The 22,647-nt window shown below is 40.1% G+C and overlaps 2 long non-coding RNA genes across 6 annotated transcripts in view; one reads left to right on the forward strand and one right to left on the reverse strand.

Annotated features, from left to right (window-relative positions):
- Window positions 1–14,850, forward strand: part of LOC111561779 — a 33,891-nt gene extending 19,041 nt beyond the window's left edge. For 3 of the 5 annotated variants that reach the window (XR_006584572.1, XR_002744617.2, XR_002744618.2), the window contains 2 exons: window positions 7,554–7,634; window positions 7,945–8,954. This is a non-coding gene — a long non-coding RNA (uncharacterized LOC111561779). Of the gene's footprint in view, window positions 1–7,553; window positions 7,635–7,944; window positions 8,955–12,452 lie in introns of those variants that run through there. The other 2 variants (XR_006584571.1, XR_006584573.1) reach the window with 2 other exon arrangements.
- Window positions 1–22,647, reverse strand: part of LOC123379706 — a 544,236-nt gene that overhangs the window by 12,101 nt on the left and 509,488 nt on the right. The window lies entirely within an intron of this gene.

Consider the following 22,647-nt stretch of genomic DNA (forward strand, 5'->3'; position numbering starts at 1 on the left):
CATTCCTTGGCTTGTGGCTATATCACTCCATTGTCTGCTATTCTGGTCACATGGTTCCCCCTGTGTTTGTCTTCTCATGGCATTTTCTTCTTCTTATGTAGACGCTAGTCATATCAGATTAGGGCGCACTCTAATGACCTAATCTTAATTTGGTTACATCTGCAAAGATCCTATTTCCAAATTCGGTCATGTTCTTAGGCACAGGGGTGTTAGGACATCAACATGTCTTTTTTGGAGGATGCAATTTAACCCATAATACCATGTAAGATAATCATATGCCCTATATCCCTAGGTTACAGATAATAAAATTAAGAACCTCCGAGCATAAAGGGCTTGCTTGGGTTCCCAGTGAGGGTCTGAGCTGAGTCTAAAATCCAGATCTGTGGACCTTTTGGACTATGCAACTTCTTCCTGGGTAGGTAAATGCTTACTCTAGTGTCACATTAGAGTCCTTGGAACAGAAATTGTGTTCAAATCATTGACAAGGACAAAGATTTAGAAGTTTTGATGGCTATTTTTAGGGAATGCAATGGTCTGGCTTTATGGCCTTGAGGAAATCACCTTTTAAATTTGACCTTAGTTAGTTAAACTTTGAAACCGGATTATCATACAAATTTAAAATAAAATTGACTGGTGACTAATTAAAGGATCCTAACAAACCCAATGAGCAGGGAGAGCCACAGAATGAAGGAGCAGTACTTTATGTTAAAAGCCTGCAGGCAGAGCATAGGCATGGGTGTGGGATCAAACACACGAGCAGGACAAAGTTCTTGCCGGCTGGTCCCTGAACCCTTCCTCTGCATGTCAAAACACTTAGAAGCTACCTTCTTGCTTTCAATGATAGCATTTAAAATCTAAAGCCCATATTCCTTCTTTAGCACCAATTATTAAAAAGAAAAAATAGAACATTTCAGCTATTTTAGCCCTTCCTGAATTTCCTCCACTTTTCATTTGTTCTTAAAACTCTCAAGACTCTAAGATGAAAATTTTTCCTTTAATTAATAAAGACGGTAGGAAATACTTCACACGCCCCATTGTCAAACCCATGGTTTAAACTTGGAAAAATGAAAAAAGTGAGAGTTGGAATCTCCCCAAACCCCAATTAGGTCAAGTGGAGCTACATTTTAGAGAAAGAATGAGGAAAGCCTCCCTCGCGGATCTGTATCTCTAAATAGGTTGGGGATTTGCCAACGCTCTGGGTTAATCATGATGAGAAGGGAAACGGCTGGCTTTGCTGTCACTTAATACACAGGGAGCAGGAAGAGTCTGGAAATGTGAACTTGATCTTTTCCTCTTGGTATGTCATGTATATGTGATATAAGGGGCACACTTTTACAGAGGAGCCCACGGTTTCTTTTGAAAATGTTCTCTGTGCAAAGTGGGAGATAATATTGGACAGATCCATGCACGGAGACCCTGATGAGCAGGTGCACTCCCACCCAGCTCTGCCCTCCCCACTCCACTTCCTGTGTGACTTGGGGAATCAGTTGGCCTCTCTTGCCATTAGGTCCCATACCTATAAAGGATTGGATAAATCTTAAAGGATTCTATAATTCTATATGACGTTCAAAGAATAATCTCTTCATTATTACCTCTTCATTATTACCAAGGACATGTGTGGAAAGCATCACCTCCTCACACAGTGGTTCACTGTAGATTTGCACGGCCTCATGGTCCATACTGAGAAATATATTGTATGAGAAATGATGCAGGAAGGAAGTCCAAAATCCTTTGAATGGTATGGTAGGTGGACTCTCCCTTCTAAATGCCTCATGAAAATAGGGAGCTTGATGATGAGCCTCCTTCAGAATTTCCCAAAGTATTCTCCCTGCAAGATGAATTCCAGAGGACCTATCAGTTATGACGGTATTCTGCTGCAAAGAATAGAAAACCCTATTACCTTGCTACTCAACGTGTGATTCGCAGACAAGCCTCTGCATCACCTGGGAGGTGGGGAAGGTCCCCACACCACATCTACTGAATCAGAATTTGCATTGAAACAAATCCCCAGGTGATTTGCACACATATTAAAGCCTGAGAAGTACTTCCCGACACTGCCATAAACAGAAAGTGTTTATTTATTCGATGTGGTACGAAGTCCAGGAGTAGGCAGCTCTGGCTTAGAGCAGTATTTCAGTGATGCAGTCGAGGACCTAGGCTTTTGCCATCTTTGCGCTCCACCGTTCTCTAAAATGTAAGGTTTTGCCTTCATTCACTGGCCCTAGAAGCACATGGTGGCTGCTTCCGCTGCTAACTTCTGGCCAAGAGGAGAGGGGGAGGGCAAAGGCAGCCAGGAAAGAATAAAGGTGAGGCCTCCCTTGTTGATTTTGTAAGGGTGCCTGTCTCTAGTGGCTCCCCATCTTACCATAGCTATGGAACACTGCCAAGGATAGGCACAAGGCAGGCTAAACTATAAGTATTTAATGTTGCGGCCTCTGTGCTGCAGAAGGCACAGAAGTGGGCTCTGAGTTGCTCTTCGGTGTCCAATCCACCTCATTTACTAGATTTGTTATATATGTTCATAGAGAAAAACATAACCCATTCAGTTTGGGAAATGAATCTAAATAGGTTTCTTTTATACGGGACTTCTTAAAGTTTTTCATATGCCAAAGTACATTTTTAATCTCCCTGAGGGGAATACAATATGTAGTGTTTTCCATTTATCTGATCACAGAACTTTTCCTAGGAATCGGTTTTATGCCAAAAAAACACAAATGTCAAAAAAAAAAAAAAAAAAAGGAAAAGGAAAGGTAGATTGATATCACGTGATTCTTTTAAAGGGCTCATCAAACTTTTCCGTAAAGGTCCAGATAGTAAATATTTTTGGCTTTACAAGCCATATTTTCCCTGTCCAGCTACAGAACCTACCATTACAGCATAAAAGCCTTGGACAATACATAAATGGCTGTGGCCCTCTGTGGTCCAGATTTTGCCAATGGGCCATAATTTGTTGACCTCTGTTTTAGAGTTAACTACCACGAAAACAGGATTAAAAGCAATAGAGCCACAATAGCATCTACTAATACTGTAATGGTGCCCTAGATTCTACAAAATATTTTAATATAAATTTATATTTATATTTTATATTTAATGTAAATATATATGTATATATATAAATTAATATATATATAAATATAAATGTTATATATATGTATACACACACACTCACACACAGGCACACACAATCTCTTCTGATTCTAACAAACCCGTGAAAGAGATTATCACCATCGTGTGGTTTCCTGAAAAAAATTAGAGGGTCAATTTCCCTAAAACACGGAAGCATTCACTAGGGCTCTTGATGTCGTATTTAGTTAATTGTATAACCGCTATAACGTTTTGAATTTATATATTTTTCCCTCAGTATGCTCAGGGAATTTCTTCAATCTAATCTTCATATTTTTTCTTTGAGGGAGTTCAGAGTCTATCCCTTTACTCACATGGGCCTTTGAAAGTATTACATGTGCTTTGGATTTACTATCGGGCTCTTAAATTTCCAGACCATAAATGCTTCCCCCACCTCCCGTTTCAACCATACTGGATGTTTAAAGGCAGTTCAGCTCCATTGTTATTATGTGCTACTATTATACTACGTATGTGGGTCTATCATAGTGGTGTCTCTGGTATTTTAGTGCATTTGCTCATGTGAATGCCTATGTGTTTTCCCTTGAGAAACAATAAGCCACTTGAGGGCCAGGCCTGTGTGTGTTCGTTCTGTTTGCCCCTGTGCCCTCAGCGCTGAGCAGAGAACATGGTAAATGAATGTTGCCGAGTGAAGTGTTCCATGTTAACAGCAGGGGTGGGGTAGTACGGGTGCAGCTGCTGGGCTGCCCCTGGGGTTTCAGAGCCAATGTCTGCTGCACTCACTGATGCTCTGTCTTCACCAGTGCAGTCGGCCATCCATTCTGACTCTGCTGGTATTTTCTGTCACGTTGCAGCAATGAGAACAGATCCCAAGGCGACCACAGCAATGTACCTGTGGATTGAGTTCAGGCCATTAAATTGCCATCATGCGACCTATCTAATGTCATTATGGTCCAGTTCCAGCAAAGCAGAGAAATAGAGGGGGAAAAAAATGACACAATTACCAATGGACGTGTTCTCAGACTTTTAAACGAGCCTAAAGGAAGAAGTGTCTGTAATAGATAGAATGGTACCTACCCACACCCACCCACACACGCGCACACACGCACACACACCCACACACAGCCGCCCCTTTGGAGGGGAAGTCTGTAAACCATAGGAGGAAGAGAATTACTAAACTAAGGCTTTCGTTTGCTTGTGAGCCCAGTGCACTCCCTCTGGAAACCTCCACAGCCAAGTCTGTTTTCCAGGGGCTTATGGAGGAAATGTTGCAAATTCAAACGGGGAAGTTTTGAAAAGCTGAGGCTCTTAAATCATGCTAGGTATTTACCTGGTGATATAGGTTGCCTTGCATTTCACTTTGAGGTTAAAAGGAGACCAAACAGCATTGCTGAACCATGAAATGGGTTCAATAGCGTATAATAGGGCCCTATGTAATTTTATATTGAACACCCTGCAGCTTGGATTTGCTAACTACAAAGTGACTCTTAGAGATGCTGTTATGGTAGTGTGGGTTTGGAATTTTTCCCCTGAAAAAGTGCATTAGGGACTTTCAGGTAGTTTCTTGCTTTAGCAGGTTTCCCAAGTAACATCTTGCACAGTGCATTGTGAGGCTCTCCTGTCTCTGTGTTCATGCGCTTTCTTTCCTTTGTTTTGCTGTTGTTGTATTTGGCTCATTTCTTAGGGAAAGTGTTGTGCAAAATGTCCGCTTCTCTTGGCTTCTTCCGCTTTTCCTATCAGTCTCTCTCTTGTCACCTGGTCTTGCAAACAGGCCTGGGAACTTTGGGCGTCCTTGTGCTTTAATATCATTTTAAAAAATGCTTCCCACCTCCTCTCTAATTAACTGTAATCAGGAAGGCTAGTTGGTGGACACATGGTGTCGTAGCTCTGTGAAATGCTGCCTGATGGCTATAAACACGGCCATATGTTCTCGGTGAAAGATGGCTGTAATCACCAGCAACAGGGACAGCCGATGGAAGACGAAGGCTCAGCTCTTCACTTCCTCCTGCTTTATTCTCAAAACCTGCGAGGCACTTTGCAGATCAGCTTAATATTTTCTCTTAGCCATCACTGCCTCTGCTAAATTTCCTTTGTATTTCAGCTTCAGTTCTTTCCTACATATACTGGAGCTTGAAATTGCAGTTATCAAAGGAATATGTTTAGCACCTTCCGGTTTAACATCACAACACTTTAATTAGGATGGCCTCTCTTTAAATCCTGCACTACACACATTACACAGGTTTCTAAAACTAAGTGGTTATCAAGAAAGAGGATAAAACCATCAAAATTTTCACAGTGAATGAACAAGAATTTCTCAGCAAAGTTCAATAGATTTGCCCTGAACTGGTGCAGCTTATAAAACCCTTGAGCCTAATTGCTTTCCTGCATTTTGGCAAGAAAAATAGCTGACTTGCAATGGAGTAGAAAGAGAGGTTTGGAAGAAAGTTTCTTTTAAGAAAAGCTTCCAATGAAAATTTCAATCAATATTTTTAATCCCAGAAGACTAGATAAAATATGATATTATGTTGCTTGCACTAAGAGATTGTGGATAGGGTTGTTCTTCAGTGTCAGAAGGAGAGCGGTTTCAGGAGCAAAGCCGCCCAGTATCCCTTCACTCTGCAATGTGGACAGTGAGCTACACACTGGCATTTCAGCAATGCCTTGTGTCTCAGGTCTAAGATGGTGGCCCTTGGATGCCACGTCCTCATTGAACCCGGGTGGACTCCTGGTTTCGTGGCTGGCTGCGAGGCACAAATGTCTGGCTCTCCCGTGGAAGCAAGGGAGAGGAGCCGTGTATGAGACACATAACGTACTCACGTCTCTCCACTTAGCATCATGTGGCTGCATATTAAAGTAACCAGACAAAATTGAGTGCAGAGTAGACACAATGATTGCTTTTGAGCCTTCACTTTCCCATTTAGAAATGTTTTAGATTACTAAGTTTGATAATCAAGTTTTTTACCTTGAAGATTGCATATATATGTGTAGGTAGAGAGATAGAGATATATCTCGAAAGTTTATTTTATTGCCTCTCGAATGCTTTTGGGGCTTTGTGAAAACAGGGCTCTCACCCCTTACCCTTTTTTGCTTTTTTTCCTTTTACCTTGTATGTACTGCACAGGCTATTAAACTGTGTGCAGGTGATTGATCTCTTTAATAAAAGCAAGTTCTTTAGTAAGCAAAGAGTGATAAAGATAAACAAATGTACTGGTTTGTCCAGTGCTTTGGAGATTATGGTAACACGAGGGCATCAAGAAAGCCTATTAACAGATAAGTTAGATGAAACACATCAATTCTGATCTCAGTAAGTCGGGAAACCATTCCCTTTAAGTTAATTTTATCCATGTTTTCTCTTCATTTGTAATACTTGGTGGGTTTTAACAGGAAATATTTAATAGTGTGAAGTGCAGTCCGTAGATAAACGATGTTGGCAATTTCTCCACCCAACTGCTTGTCAGGCCCTTTAGCAAGGTACACAACGCCCTGCAGTTTATCATCTCGCTTTCTAGATTGTTTTGGAAGATCATTGTGAGGGCTGAGACTCCCCAGAGGACTGTGCTCTAATCCTGTCATATTTTTTAAAATGCTGGAAGGCATGAGGTTACATGGTAAGTTGGTTTTACGTAGGCATTTCTTCAGCCCGTCGCCATGGCATATTCTTTCCATGGTAACCACTGTTTCCATGGCACGTACTGTGAGCTCCTCCCGAGGAGCTGAGGGGTTTATGAAGATGCTCAGCCACCCACAAGTGCGCACACACACTTGCCTTCTTTCTCTCCTATCGGCACAGATTCAGCCCACCATTTATGTGAATTTAGGCACCTTTTCTAGCGAATTCGCGAAATGGAGCAAGGCTAATTTTGAAATAAAACCTGCTTTTCTCTCTAACATGTGAGGAGACGAATAACTGACTTGGCCTTTTCAAATGATGTGAAGATATAACCAAAGACTGGCGTTGTCCTCAATGATATGGAGTAACGGGATACAATCTTGGGAGGCAAAATTTGACAGAAAAGACAGTCATCCCTGGACCAGATTTTCTAAATTTATCTCCATTTTTTAGACCCTGAGCTAAGTCTATACTCAGCATCCTGTTAGACGCTGTAGAGGATAAGAGAAATTTATGTCCACGGGGACTTTGCATTTTCTGCAGGCTTGGGGGAATGAGATTTAGACACATGTAATAATTAGAAAACAATATAGCACTGTAAATAACAACAATACATTTTTCACGTAGGATAACGTCAACATTTTTAGGTTTGGGGACAAACAACATGGCTGTTATTTATTTTTAAATTCCCATCACTTTTATTCTTAGGACTGGGGTAACCAAAACATTTTAGGAAAATACACTGGCTTACGTGGATATAATGGTAAATGACTTTTTTGAGGTGCTGATTAGTTTTCAAGAATACATAACAGTTCTGTTCTCTTGTCACTGACTTCATAATTGGCATCTTATCCTGTCTCAGTATAGGTGGCTGCTTCTGGAATTAACTTCCAAACGCTGGATGGAAGTCAGGTGTGTTTTCACCGGGTCCGTGCAAATCCAGGTAAGCTGAATTCTCATCCTATTGACTATTCTTATACTATCCTTTAATTTTGAAAAGCAGAACATAGCTTTGGGGTTAAACAATTCCATTTGAATTCTGGATCTTTTGCTTAATTACTTGTGTGGCCTTGGCCACATTAACTGACCTCTCTGAACCAGGACAGCAAGATGTTACTGACACAAGGGTGGGTATATATGTTCCTCTTAAGGCAAGTGTGAGGATTAAATGAGATATTGGTATGTTCAATAAATGGCAGCTCATGTGTTCACACTGTTCAACGAATATGCATTAATGTTCCACTGTGTTGCAGGCATTGGGTTGATGTTGTGGATATAACAGGACTGATTTCTGGCCTTTGGGGAGCCAGCACACAGACAATGAAGCAGGAAAACATGATGACCTATGATCCACCAGAATGGAAGCTCCATGAATGCAGGATGGTGCTTTTTTCTGCTTTTGCTCACTACTGTATCACAAGCCCTTAGGGCATTGCCTGCAAGCAGTAGGTACTCAACAAGTATTTGTTGAAAGGTTAAATATGATAAGAGAAAAGTAGAAAGGTGACCAAACATGGGATAGAAAGGAATGTTAACCAGAGGAAGTGACATATAACAACCCCCTAAAGCATAAGTGAGTTAGCCTGGAAAAGTAGGGAGATCATGATTTTTTGCTTTTCACTTGCTTTTTATTTGGGGTCTGTACTGCTTCCTGTGATGTCTCCATAGCTAAATTCTTTTATTTTTATTTAGTTTCTGACAAACTGACATGCAGTAAGTATGGATCTTTATTTAGCATTTGCAATGTCCAAAGTGGAATTCTTAACCGAAGCTACTACTAGCTTCTGACTATTTAGGTCTCCTGAGATCGCTGAGGCCAGGTCCTGCGTGCTTAATTGAATACGTCACTTATGTATGCATTCACGTATTCATTCATTATACACATGTTTGTTCAGCACCCACCGTATGCAAGATAATAGCTATGTACTAAGGTGCCAGCAGAGACTGATCAGCAAGCATTGGATCAAGGAATTGACAGTTCCCCAGATTTGAGCGTTTATGGGGAAAATTGATGACAGAAGAATAAGGTTTCGAACAGCCGTGGTCTGTGTCCAGTCCATTAGCAAGCGATTTTGGCATAAGCAGCATAGAAATTAGCAGGTCATGCAACTAGATCTTTCCCTTCTGTAGTTGAATCAAATTATCTCTTAGGGCGCCTGGTTGGCTCAGTTGGTTGAGTGTCTGACTTCGGCTCAGGTCATGATCTGAGCACCCTGGGTTCAGAGCCCCGTGTCGGGCTCTGTGCTGACAGCTGAGAGCCTGGAGCCTGCTTCGGATTCTGTGTCTCCCTCTCTCTCTGCCCCTCCCCTGCTCATGCTCTGTCTCTCTCTCTCTCCAAAATAGACATTAAATTTTTTTTTAATTATCTCTCTATAAATTTTTTTAATGTTTATTCATTTTTGAGAGAGACACAGAGTGTGAGTGGGGGAAGGGTAGAGAGAGAGAGAGAGAGAGAGAGACAGAATCTACAGCAAGCTCCAGGCTCTGATCTGTCAGCACAGAGCCTGACGTGGGGCTCGAACCCACGATCCCATGACCTGAGCCTGAGCCGAGGTCTGATGCTTAACCGACTGAGACACCCAGGTGCACCCTCCCCCAAAATTATCTCTTAAAGTGAGCCCTACCTGAGTATGGTGCTTGGAAAGTGTTCTTGGTAAAGAAAAGTCTAAGTAGTCATACCCAATTCATTACTTTTTTCAAGGAACATTTATTTATTTCCCAAGTGTGTCTAACACTTTCCATAAAGAGTTTTCTTTTTTCTCGGCAAGAAAAATAAGATAACTGTGTGAAGCAACTAAGGAACAACTGAAGCCTAGAGGCCCCTTGGAGATTCAGAATACAATAGAAATTGTGAATTGACGTGAGTCTAAGATAATGTTATAAAAGTGCTGTTTCTCTAATTGTACCTCAAAGCAGCAGCAGCAGCAGCAGCAACAATGAAGGATGTAGGTGGGTAGAGAGGAAGGGGAAAGGTGTGATACAGAACCTACAAAGGATGAAGGCAGGAATGAACCTGGTATACTATGTTAAGTGAAAGAAGCCAAACACAAAATTCCAAGTAGTTTATAACTCCACTTATATCAAATGTCTAGAGAAGGCAAATCTATAGAGACAGAAGATGGGGCTGCAGATGAGAATGGGATTAACTATAAATGAGCACAATGTATCTTCTTGGGGTGATAGAAGTAGCCTAAGACTAGGTTATGGTGATGGCTGTATGACTTGGTAGACTTACTAGAAATCAGTGAATCACAAACCTAAAGTAGGTGAATTTTATATTACGTAAATTAGGCCTTAAAAATGCTTTTTTAAAAAATATAGCAGGAAGGGGCACCTGGGTGGCTCAGTCAGTTAAGTATCTGACTTTGGCTCAGGTCATGATTTCATGGGCCGGGAGTTTGAGCCCTACATCAGCTTCTGTGCTGACAGCTCAGAGCCTGGAGTCTGCCTGGATTCTGTGTCTCACTCTCTCTGTCCCTCCCCCAGCTCGTGCTCAGTCTCTCTTTTTCAAAAAAAAAAAAAAAAAAAAAAAAAAAAAAATTAAAAAACTGAAATAAAAAATATAGCAGGAGGAAATGAATGTAGGATGAGTAAGGGATGGTAAAGAAATTGACATGGTTGCAATAGGGGCATCAGAGTCTCAGAGCAGGGACATAAGTTGACCAAAGTCACATAGCTGGTAAGAGATAGATCTTGGTAAGTGGTAGAACCATGTGGTTCTATGATAAGTTTGGATAAGTGAAGTGGTGCCAATTGAGGTACAATATTGGATTAATTGGGAAAAAAGATGGTTTGTTTTTTTTTTTGAAAAGTTATCTGGGATATTTTTGACTCTTCACTAGAAAAGAGGCATGCCAAGAGTGGCATTTTAGGAAGGTTAATTTAGTGACAGGATTCATAGATGGAATATATTTTAATGAGTGCAATTATCCAGGTGAGAGGAACCTAGGTAAGAGCTATAGGAAAGAAAAGGGGGAGGGATATTTGAAAAAAAGAAGAGTCTAGTTATGGTGACTGATCCCATAGGATTAATTGCATATGAAAGGGCTTTGTAAACCAACAAGTGTTTAAAAATGTAAATAATGAATCTTTGCTATCGGGCACACTGAAAGCAGTAACAAAATATGCAGAGAAACTCAAGATGTTGGAGAGGAAAGTGATAAGTGTGGGAATAATATCCTTGAGGGCATTATGGGTAAAGAGGGAGATGTTCTTCAAAGAAAGCAGCAGAGGAATTAAAGCAGCATATCATGCACATATAATACTGTGTGTGTAAAGCACCGTGCTGGATACTGCAGATGTTTCTTAATCAGAGGTTTGGGTTGCATTTGACAGAAACCTGACAATTCAAACTAACAGAAGAAAAGCCGACCATGTATTCTCATAATACAAGGAAGTCCAGGAATTGGATGCTTAAGCAGTGCGAGAATTCTCCCTATTTAAATCTCTCAGCTCTGCTTTCCTCTGTTTTAACTCCATTCTTAGGCTGGCTCTCCTTTTTTTTTTTTTTTTTTTTGCAAAAATAGCCACTAACAGCTCTAGATTTGCATGCTCCTTGTAGTTAGCAATCCCAGAAATTATAAGAAGTTTCTGTCGCAGTCATCATCAGATGAGTCACTAGGTAGACTCTGATTGCCCCACTTGGGTTATGTCCATGAGCCAACTCCTGTGCTTAAAGGTGTTGCTTCTCTAATTGGCCAGGACAAGGCCTTTTATCGCATCCCATGGAGACAATCAGCTTCATTCAAGCCAAAAGGAGAGTGTGGTTTTATTACTGGAGATGGAAAAAGGACCAGGCAAAACCCCCAAAATGTGCCCACATTGTGTTGGAATCTCCTAAACTCTCCACAATAGGCTTTGTTCTTTCCATTGTAAAGTTGTGGAGACCAGACCTGGGAAAATCTAAGAGATTTGCCTGAGGGTGTACAGTTACAAATAAAATTGTAAAGCTGAGATTTGAATTCAGTTCCATTTGTTCCAAAGCCCAGCCCTTTTGAAGAGAACAGTTGATGTAGAACAGGTATACGTGGAGATGAAAAGGGGCGGGGAGGAGTCTCTCCTCTGAGGTATTAAACACAAGTACAAATCAACTTGAATCAGCAGGCAATGTTGAGGAAGGGAGAAGTGGGAAAATCCGGGGGCTGGGAAGAGAGAGTTGTTAGTTTAGCTGTTCGTTGTTAGAGAAGAAGGTTCGGAATACCCGCTTCAGAATACGAACCAGAATTTCAGTGACAGGTGGTAGTAGACTTGCCAAGTGGTGGAAAAGCCAAATTGTAGTTGGAGCTGGTTATTTAAGTTATGGGGTTATTTCAGGAAGCACCCTCTCGCCTAGAGACAACACAAAAGTAGAAACAGTGGACATTTTAAATGCCCAAGTCATGGTACTTTTTCACAAGGAAAGCGCCATGGGCTTGGCTCTGTGTTTGACTCTAATCCTGGCCGATGAAATGGCAGGTCAACACTGTGGGAGGCAGCAGTGAGTGTTTTGATGCCAGGCCTAATGCAGGCTGGCTGTAGATACATGCTGGAGGGGGTGGAACTGAAGAGGCTGAGCAGAAGGTGGCTGCTAATAGCAAGAAAGTTTGAATATTTAAGAGAGGTATAAATACTTTGAGTAAGTGGAGTTCAAAGAGCTGCTGAGGAAGGAGAGAGGAAGGAAATGGAAGCAAAGTGAAAGACAACTCATACCCATCTGAGTGAGTTAGGGTAAAACACAGTGAGAGATGTCAGATAATCTAACACAAGCCAGGTTTTTTTCCAGGTAAGGATATAGAAAAGCTTCTGATGGATCGAGGTGTGTTTTGACTTGCTGATCATGTGGGCAACTACAAAGAACATGGACTCTGGAGTCAGCTAGACCTTGGACTGAACTCTGCTCTGTTACTTGCTACTTGTGTAACCATTGGCAAGGTATTGATCGTGAGTTTCCTCATCTACACAATGGAGATAAATATATAAGTATGTATATGAGAGAGAGAGAGAGCTTAACATTCACAGATAGGAAATAAATGGCAGCTTGTCATAATAATAGCACATTTTAGGATGCTTTGCCCTTAAAAACTTTGTTTTGCTCTGAGGTAAGTAAAGAATAAATGCTGAGTTCTGGTTTGGCTTGAGAAGTCAAAAGCGGACCGATCTCAGGGCACCTGTGTGATTCAGTCCATTGAGCAGCCAACTCTTGTTTTCTGCTCAGGTCATGGGCTGACAGCATGGAGCCTGCTCAGGCTTCTCTCTCCCTCTCCCTCTCTCCCTCTCTGTGCCCCTCCCCTGCTCACATCCTCAAACAATGTTAACTAGGCTAAGTTATTTTATCCCTTCTTCAAATAACCTAAGTTTTATGTCACATATTTTTAACATAAAAATCATCCACGTTCCCTTTAAATTGTGGAACGCAGTATTAGATGTGCTGGCGGATCTGCTGGATAGTTTATCTTGGGTTGTCTTGAATTGCCTGGGTCTCCATCTTTGGGTCTACCTTGGTTTTGCTTGTGGGAATGGCTACTGTTGCATATGCAGTTGACTGATTGTGTTCCATGGGTATCCAACCTTTATTTTTTTCCTCCTTGACCTTACGCATATCTGATTCCTATGCTTAAGAAGCATGAGCCGTATCTTCTTGCTCCAAATCTCCTGGTAGGCTACATCCAGTCTGTGTTTTTATAGGGGGACTGATGTAGATACAAAGAGAAAAACAAGTATTGAGATTCATTTATTAATTGTTCATTCACTCACTCAACAAAACTTTATTTGAAACTTTCTATATGCAAAGCATGACGAGGTGCTATAAGAAATATACATGACAAGAATACATGTTCCAAGGCCTCAAGGACCCCACAGTCGAGACAGCATACTGCCTGTGAGATATTAGGCCTTATATAGAAATGGGAGAAATATTTCTCCCTTCAACTGGACCCTGCAGAGTATGTGGAACAATCTAAATAGTTCTTTTCTTAATCAGCTTGAGAGGAGAAAAGTCAACTGGGCCTTTCCCTTCTTTGATATTTGAGATATTCTTGGAATGGTATTTCATTGCCCTTTGGTAGAATAGCTCACAAAAGCCAAATAATACTTTGTGTAAACTATAGACTTCCCTGAAAGAGTGTGTTGGAAATTTTTGACTCAGCTAACTTTCTGTCAAGTTAAACACCCAACATCAAGAAGAAATTTGAGCATTTGTACAAAAGTCTAACAAATTCTTACAAATTAGGATAGAATTAAGGAAAATTCATTATGGTCAACAAGCTTGTGGAAGCTTTATTTTATTCAGTGTATCCCCAAAACTGATTTTTTTTCTGGTTTTATTGAGATATAATTGACAAGCAACACTGTATAAGTTTAAGGTGTGCAGCATAATGAAAAAAGACATCTATATTATGCAATAATTGCCACAGTAAGTTTAGTTAACATCCATCACCTCACATAGTTGTGAATTTTTTCCCCTTGTGATCAGAACATTTGCATTTTACTTTCTTGGCCACTTTCAAATATACTATACAACATTGTTAACTATAGTCATCACGTTGTACATCACATCCCCAATCCTTACTTATCTTATAACTAGAAGTTTGTACTTTTTAACCACCTTCAGTCAATTCCCCCACCACTCACCTCCTGCTTCTTGAAATCACAAATCTGATCTTTTTTTTTTTCTATGAGTTTGTTTGTTTTTGATTGCACATATAAGTGAGATCATACAGTATTTGTCTTTTTCCGTCTGACTTATTTTACTTAGCATAATGCCCTCAAGATACATCCACGTTGTTGCAAATGTCAGGATATCCTTTTTTTCATGGCTAAACAGTATTCCATGTAAATGGGATTATTGAACACTTAGGTTGTTTCTATGTCTTGGCTATTGTAAATAGTGCTTCAGTGAACATGAAGGTACAGATATCTCTTCGACAGAGTAACTTTGTTTCTTTCAAATATATACTCAGCAATGGAATTGTTGGATCATCTAGTAGTTCTATTTTTAATTTTTTGAGGAACTTCCATACTGTTTTCTAGGATGGTTGTACCAATTTATACTTCTACCAACAGTGTACAAGTGTTCCATTTTCCACACATTTTTACCAGTATTTATCTCTTGTCATTTTTTAAATGTTTATTTTTGAAAGAGAGAGAGAGAGAGAACAAGTGGGGGAGGGACAGAGAGAGAGGGAGACAGAGGGTCTGAAACAGGCTCTGTGCTGACAGCAGAGAGCCTGACATGGGCTCGAATCCACAAACTGCGAGAGCATGACCTGAGCTGAAGTGGGCTCATGGTGAGAGCATGACCTGAGCTCAACTGACTGGGTCACCAGGGACCCTTATCTCTTGTCTTTTTGATGGTAGACATTCTAACAGCCCTGAGGTGATAATCTCATTGTAGTTTTGATTTGCATTTTCCTATTGATTAGTGATGTGCAGCTTTTCATATACCTGTTGGCCATGTGAATATCTTCTTTGGAAAAATGTCTATTCAGGCCCTTTTTTAATTTTTAAATTGGATTAATTTTTTTGGTTTTTTCATGTTTTGTTTTTTTGCTATTGAGTTGTATGAAATCTTTATATATATCATGGGTATCCAAACTGAGTTTTAAATTATTATTGATTTGGATTACATCGTGCTCACCCCAATTTCGCATTTCTGGCTACCTACATACTATGGAGCCGGATTGGGAGTAGGCCTCTTTCATAAGTTCTCTCAAATCAGCTTGAAGGGATTATTTTAAGCATAATGTTCAAATGCACTAAGTACTGTCCCTCATTATTCAGTGGAGGAAGTTGAGGCTTGGAATAGTCCAGAAACCAGACTGCAACAGTTTAAATGGTAGTGATATCAAGATTTGAAACTCGCTCTAGACTCATTTTTATTGGACATTTTTGATCATTTGTTTTTAATTTCCTAGCAATTTATAGTTTCTTTGGCAAACCATTCCATCCCCAGTACTAAGACTAGAATTCTATTGTTCCCATTCTCCTATTTGCCCACCAGTCACTCTTCAAATATACATGAATTTTGAAAATATATTTCTAAAAGGTTAGCTTTTCAGTTTCACCAAATTTCCACTAACTCCCTATGGTTCTTCCTGAGGAGTCAGAATATTGTAAAGATTCAGAGCAGGAGTCAAAAAAACACTGGGTTTTGGTTCTAGTTCTACAATTTATTAGTGACCAGAGCAAGCTATTTGGTAATGTGGTAGACTGCACTGATGCTCTGTAGGACTTCACTTTCTTCCACTTCTTGCATGGGGTCTATGTTTTTCCACACAAATGATGTCAGTTTTGGCTGTATCATTTACTTTGTTCAGATATGTTATCAAGAAGAAGCTTTGATCAAACGTTACCGATATAGAGTATCATAAACGTACTTGCTGATTTGGTTTGGTCTCTTGTACTCCTGCCATCAGACACGGGAAGAGCATGCTCTGAGTAGCTGTTGGTCCCAGAAGAGAGAAGTCTCAAGCAGATTTAAAACCAAACTGCAGCTTGTAGCCTGAGGCCTCTCCCGCTATTCTCAGTTTAGGCCACAAAGCCATCCTTGTTAACCCACAAACTTATTAGTAAGAAAACTAAATATTTGTTTTTGCAAGTCAGTGACATTCTTGGGTTGTCATGCAGCATTATCATAGTAATAGCTGACTAATACAATTTCTCTGTGTCTCAAATTTCTGATCTATAACGTGGGGTAATATTTATACCATACTTAATTCCTTCATGTTTGAAGATTCATTGAGATGATACATACATTATGTTTAGAACATTGTCACACTTTAGAAATACCATCCATTATTATACATTATTTAGTGAACTATGCTCTCCCCCAAGTAATTACATCAACAAATATATGTTAGTATGCTTATATCACCTTGATATAACTAACAGCTTCCAATAGAGGAAGAGTACAAGGAAACACTATGAGAGACCTGAACTCATCAGCATTAGTTATACCTCTCTCCCAACTGCCTAAGTCCTTGCTTGGATAAGGGGCAACAGGAGCCCATTGATGGGTAGTAGGGCTCTTCTTTCTACAGAATACCTTAGTACTTCTGCCTGTGTCTGCTACCTCCAGAGCATATTAAGAACATAACAGAGGCTGAAGCAGGTACTCTTGACACCCAGCTGACATTCCTTAGGCCCATGTCTGAGTTGCATACACACTGAAAGCTTTTCTATCTCAGACACTTGTATATCTTTACTTCTCAGCCTAAGAGCTTTCTCTAGTGCCATGGAAGCTTGTTTAGCAGGGTAGCCAAGAAGTGCCTATGGGGCAGTCTTTAAGCCATGAAAAATGGTAGATTAGTTCTCTAGTTTTCCTGTCCCTCTATAAGACATTTTGAGTAATATTTTATTAGATTCCAGCAGAATTGAGCCCCAGTTTCCAAAAATGGTAACCCTGGCATACCATTTACTGGGTTTTCTCCCTTTTCTGTCTCACTGCCCTCCTCCCTCACTTGTACTTTCTTGGATCACATCCCCCCAGAACTGCCTGAACTCAAATCTCTTCTCAGAACATGCTTTTATGGGTAACATATTCATATAGTGAATTAACCCATCTTTCCTCTTTTTATTTATCCTGTTTGTGAGCCAGAAGGACCATGGCAGACATCCACACTTATGCTGATAAATTAGTAATCAATCTTAAATAGGTTTTCTGTAACTCTGTAGCTAATGGAAACCAGTGCTTTTATTTGAATAGGCTTGTTACCTCAGTGGAAGGAAGATGCTTTACTCAAGGTTATGTGCCCTTCCTAGGGGCAGTCCATATCAAATAACTGCTGATATAGGGGTTCAAAGCTTAGCCCTCCCTTGTCTCAATTTGATACACTTCTGAAGGGGATTCCTTTCTTCCTAGCCACCTGTAGAGCTGAGGTGGTTAGGACCTGTAACAATTGTATTTCTTCCTCTTTTTTTTTAAATGTTTATTTTTGAGAGAGAGAGAGAGAGAGAGAGAGAGAGAAAGAGAGAGAGAGGGACAGAGGATTGGAAGTGGGTTCTGTGCTGACAGCAGACAGCCTGTTGCGGGGCTCAAACTCATGAACACTGAGATCATGACCTGAGACAAAGTCAGATGCTTAACTGACTGAGCTACCCAGGCACCCCACGGTAGCAGTTTTTTTTTTCCTTTTTATTATTAAACTTTATTTTTTAGAACAGTTTTAGATTCACAGCAAAACTGAATGGCAAGTACAGAGAGTTCCCTTATAACCCCTGCCCTAACATATGCACAACCTTCCCCGCTATCAACAACCTGCACTAGAGTGGTACATTTGTTGAACCTACACTAACACATCACTGTTTCCCGAAGTCCACAGTTTACATTAGGGATCATGCTTGGTGTTATATATTCTATGGGTTTAGACAAATGTATAATGACATGCATCTACCATTGCAGTATCATACAAAGTAGTTTAGAATATCCTCTGTGTTCTGCCTATTTATCCTCCCTTGCCTCAAGCCCTGGCAGCCACTGATCTTTTTACTGTTTCCATAGTTTTGTCTTTCCATGAATACCATATAGCTGGAACAATACAATATGTAGCCTTTTTCACATTGGCTTCTTTCACTTAGTAATATGCATTTAAGTTTCCTCCATGTCTTTCCATGGCTCCATAGCTCATTTCTTTTTAATGCTGAACAGTATTCCATTGTTTGGATGCCCCACAGTTGGTTTATCCATTCACCTACTGAGGACTATTGTGGTTGCTTCCAATTTGGAACTATTATGAATAAAGCTGCTATAAACATCTGCATGCAAATTTTTGTGTGGACGTAAGTTTTTAATTAATTTGGGTAAATACCAAAGGGTGTAATTGCTGGAATGTATGGTAAGGATAGTTTTAGAAGAAACTGTCAATCTGTCTTCCAAAGTGGCTGCACCATTTTTCACTCCCACCAGCAACGAATTAGAGTTCCCATTGCCCCACACTGTTGCCAGCATTTGGTGGTGTCAGTGTTTTGGATTTTGGCCATTCCAATAGGTGTGTTGTGGTATCTTGCTTTAATTTGCATTTATGTGATGACTGTACAGAATGGTTTCATAAGCCTTTTTTTTTTTTTTTTTTTTTTTTTTTTTTTTTTTTTTGGCCATCTACGTATCTTCTTTGGGAAGGTCTGTTAAGATCTTTTGCCAGTTTTTTAAAAAACCAAGTAGTTTGTTTTCTTATTGTTGAGTGTTAGAGTTCTTTGAGTAGTAGTCCCTTATCAAATGGGTCTTTTGTTTTTGTTCTTTAATGTATTTATTTAAATTCAAGTTAGTTAACATACAGTGTAGTATTGGTTTCAGGAGTAGAACCCAGTGATTCATCACTTACATACAACACCCAGTGCTCATCCCAACAAGTGCCCTCCTCAATGTCCATCACCGTTGTAGCCCATCCCCCCACCTGCCTCCCCTCCAGCAACAAGAGAGGAAAACCACAGAGACTCCTAAATACGGAGAATAGCGTTTTCAACTTCTCATTCTGTTCATTCCTGATTCTCTTTCTTTCCCACAGCTATTATCCCCAAGAGCACTTTCCAATAAACCTCCTGCTTGCCAATCTCTGTTTCAATATCCACTTGGTGCCAGGAATGGTCCTCGGAAGTAGACTTTAAAATGGGATTTTGTAGCTGGAGCATCCACTGGCTAGCTGACAGTGAGGACTCCACCACAGATAGGAAGTGGGGTACTGATTGCCCTTGGCTTGCTGTTGTGGTGCAGTTGTTGTAAGAGGAATGAACTGTGATGTGACACCAGTGGAAGAGAATGCCTTGGCTTGGCTCGTGCAGTATCTTGGGGATTTGAGGGGTCTCGGGGAAGTGGTCATTGCAGACTATGGAGTCAACTCTTGCTTTGAACTGTTCCTGATTTAATGAATGGAACAGAACACAGATGCCAGAAATAGACCTACATTTACAAGTCAATAGATTTTCAATAAAGGTGCCAAAGCAACCCATAAAAAAATTTGTTAAAACAGCAACTTTTGGAACACCTGGATCCCAGGTGGATAACTTAACACTTTTGCCCTATTTCATAACACTCACAAAATTAATCCAACATGAATCTTAGACTTCAGTGTAAAATCTAAAAGTACAAAGCTTCTAGAAGATAATACTGAAGAATAACAGGGTAGGCAAAGATTTTGTAAACAGGATAAACAGCAATTGTAAGTTTTGTTTTGTTTTTCTTTTGAGAGAGAGAGAGTGCACGAGTGGGGAGAGGGGCAGAGGGAGAGAGAAAGAGAATCCTAAGCAGACTCCATGCTCAGTGTGGAGTGGAGCCTGATGCAGGGCTTGATCTTATGACCCTGGGATTATAGCCTGAGCCGTAGTTGAGAGTCTGATGCTCAACCGACGGAGCCACCCAGGCACCCCAGAAATAATAATTTTTAAAAATGGCAAATTGTATTTCATTAAAATGAAAAACTTCTGCTGATAAAAAGACACCAGTAAGAAAATTATTAGACAAGCCACAGACTATAGTCAAATATTGTATAGTACACATCAAGATGTGTACTATATATTAAATACTTAGTCTAATGAAAAAGTATCATAAAATAAAGTCCTCAAATACAGATACACAAAAAAATTCCTTCCACTCAATAATAACACAATTGGGAAAAGATTTGACGGCTCAGATACTTTACAAGGAAACATGGTCAATAAGTATCTAAAAAACTGCTTGACCTTCTTAGTCACAAGGCAAACATAGTTGGGATTAGTTACCACTTCATACCCACTCAAGCGGCTAAAGTGAAAAAGACTCTGAACACTAGATGCTGGCGAGGAGCTAGAGCATCTGAAACTCGTAGAGGTTGCTAGGGGGAGTGTTAAGTGGTGCAGCCACTGGGAATGTAGCTTGGCAGTTTCTTTCTTTTTTTTTTTTTTAATTTTTTTTTCAACGTTTTATTTATTTTTGGGACAGAGAGAGACAGAGCATGAACGGGGGAGGGGCAGAGAGAGAGGGAGACACAGAATCGGAAACAGGCTCCAGGCTCTGAGCCATCAGCCCAGAGCCTGACGCGGGGCTCGAACTCACGGACCGCGAGATCGTGACCTGGCTGAAGTCGGAGGCTTAACCGACTGCGCCACCCAGGCGCCCCTAGCTTGGCAGTTTCTTATGAAGTTAACCATAACTTGCCCTATGACTCAGAAATTATATTCCTAAGAATTTACCCAAGAAAAATGAAATAGCATGTCTGAAAAGACTCAACTGGAATTTCACAGCAGCTTTATTTACAAAAGTCAAAAACTAGAAACAACCGAAGTTTCTACCAATAAATAGAATGGGTAGACCAATTTTAGTATACTCATGCAGTGCTACTCAACAGTCAAAAGGAGTTAAATACTGATATGCTGCCACATGAACGAAGTCTCGAAAACATGACGCTGAAGGAAAGAAGCAAGACACAAGAGGATACATTGTGTATGAACATCTAGTATACGCAAAACTGACCTATAGTTGGAGAGACCACATTAGTAACTTCTGAGCATGGAGGCTGACTGAGAAAGGGGCCATTAGGAACTTTCTAGGGTGATATAAATATTCTATATATTGATAGGAGCATGGTTTACAGGTATATTCACTTGTCAAGACTCATCAAACTATAACACTTAAAACCAGAGCATTTCCCTATATGTAGAATATACTTGAATTAAAGAAGGGGATAAAAAGATAAAAGCAAGTACACTGAGGATTTTACCAACACTTTGGATACAGGCTTTTTTGAGCTTGATTAGGTTTCATATTCTCTTCCTGTACATTGTTTGTTGAAGGAATGATCTTTTGGAGAGTGTTTTTACATAAATAAATTGCTGTCACAAATTCCTAATCTAGAAATCCTTTCTGGGAATACAATTAGAGGAATATGGACCAGAATGTAAACATAAAGTTGTTTATTGAGGTGTTTGATGTCATATTTAAAGATAAAATATTTAATGAAACCAAAATGGTCAAAAAATTATGGCATATTTGTATGATGAATTATTTCATAGCTGGAAATATTAAATACAGGTATTCCCTGCTTTTCGAAAGTTCACGTTACAATGCTTCACTTTTACCAAAGATCCACATTAGTACTTTTCTCTAACCAAAAGATAGCCAAAAGAGGATTTTTACTTTTACAAAAAAAAGGAAGAAGAAGAAGAAGCAGCAGCCAAAAGGCAAAGGAACATTCCCAAGTCATTCTGCAGTGAACTCTTACAGAGGCAGTGAGCACCCCAGCAGTGCAGTGGCCCGGCCCAGCTCCCTCCCAGGGAACTGCGCCCAGCATCTCCGCATCAAGCTGCCAGAGCTTGGAACTGTGTCTGTGAGCATCTGTGCTTTCTCTCGATTTATTTTCTGCCTCTGTTAGCAAGATGTGTCCTAAGGCATCAGAAAAGCCTAAGAGAGGTTATTTTTGGGGTCTGGGAACTCTCAAAAATGTTTCCGTATAAATGAATGGTAATTGCTTTTTTTTTTGCTTTACACCATTTCAGCTTACAAAAGTTTTCACAGGAATGCTCTACTTTCAGATAGCGGGTGGGGGTGGGGGGACCTCTAACTGTTATATAATGAGGAGGTGATAGTGAATTATCGGTGAACAATATAGAACGTGGAACTGAATAGATAGCATGATTTCATCCAGACAAATAACATGTGGACGGAAAATCCTGAACAAACATGCACCAGATTATTAATAATGGTTATTCTGGGATTGTGGATGACTTTTATTTTATTCTTTTTAAACTTTATTGTCTGCATTTCTACTTACTCTTCTCCAATCTGCCATGAATCACAAGAGTTATAAAGTTTTAACAGTGAAACAAAAGTAAAACCTAATAAAGCCCAGAGTGTTTTTGCTTTGGTCTTCCGCAGCCACTCGGTAACGGGTAAATCATCTATGGAAGCACATGGGAAACCCACCATGCTTTCTCAGAAACCAGCTGCTCGGTTCTTGCATAAAGAGGATACTGAATTAGATTTTTTTTAACCTTCCTGATGAAACCAGCTT

Source organism: Felis catus, chromosome C1, assembly GCF_018350175.1.
Source record: "Felis catus isolate Fca126 chromosome C1, F.catus_Fca126_mat1.0, whole genome shotgun sequence".
NCBI lineage: Eukaryota > Metazoa > Chordata > Mammalia > Carnivora > Felidae > Felis > Felis catus.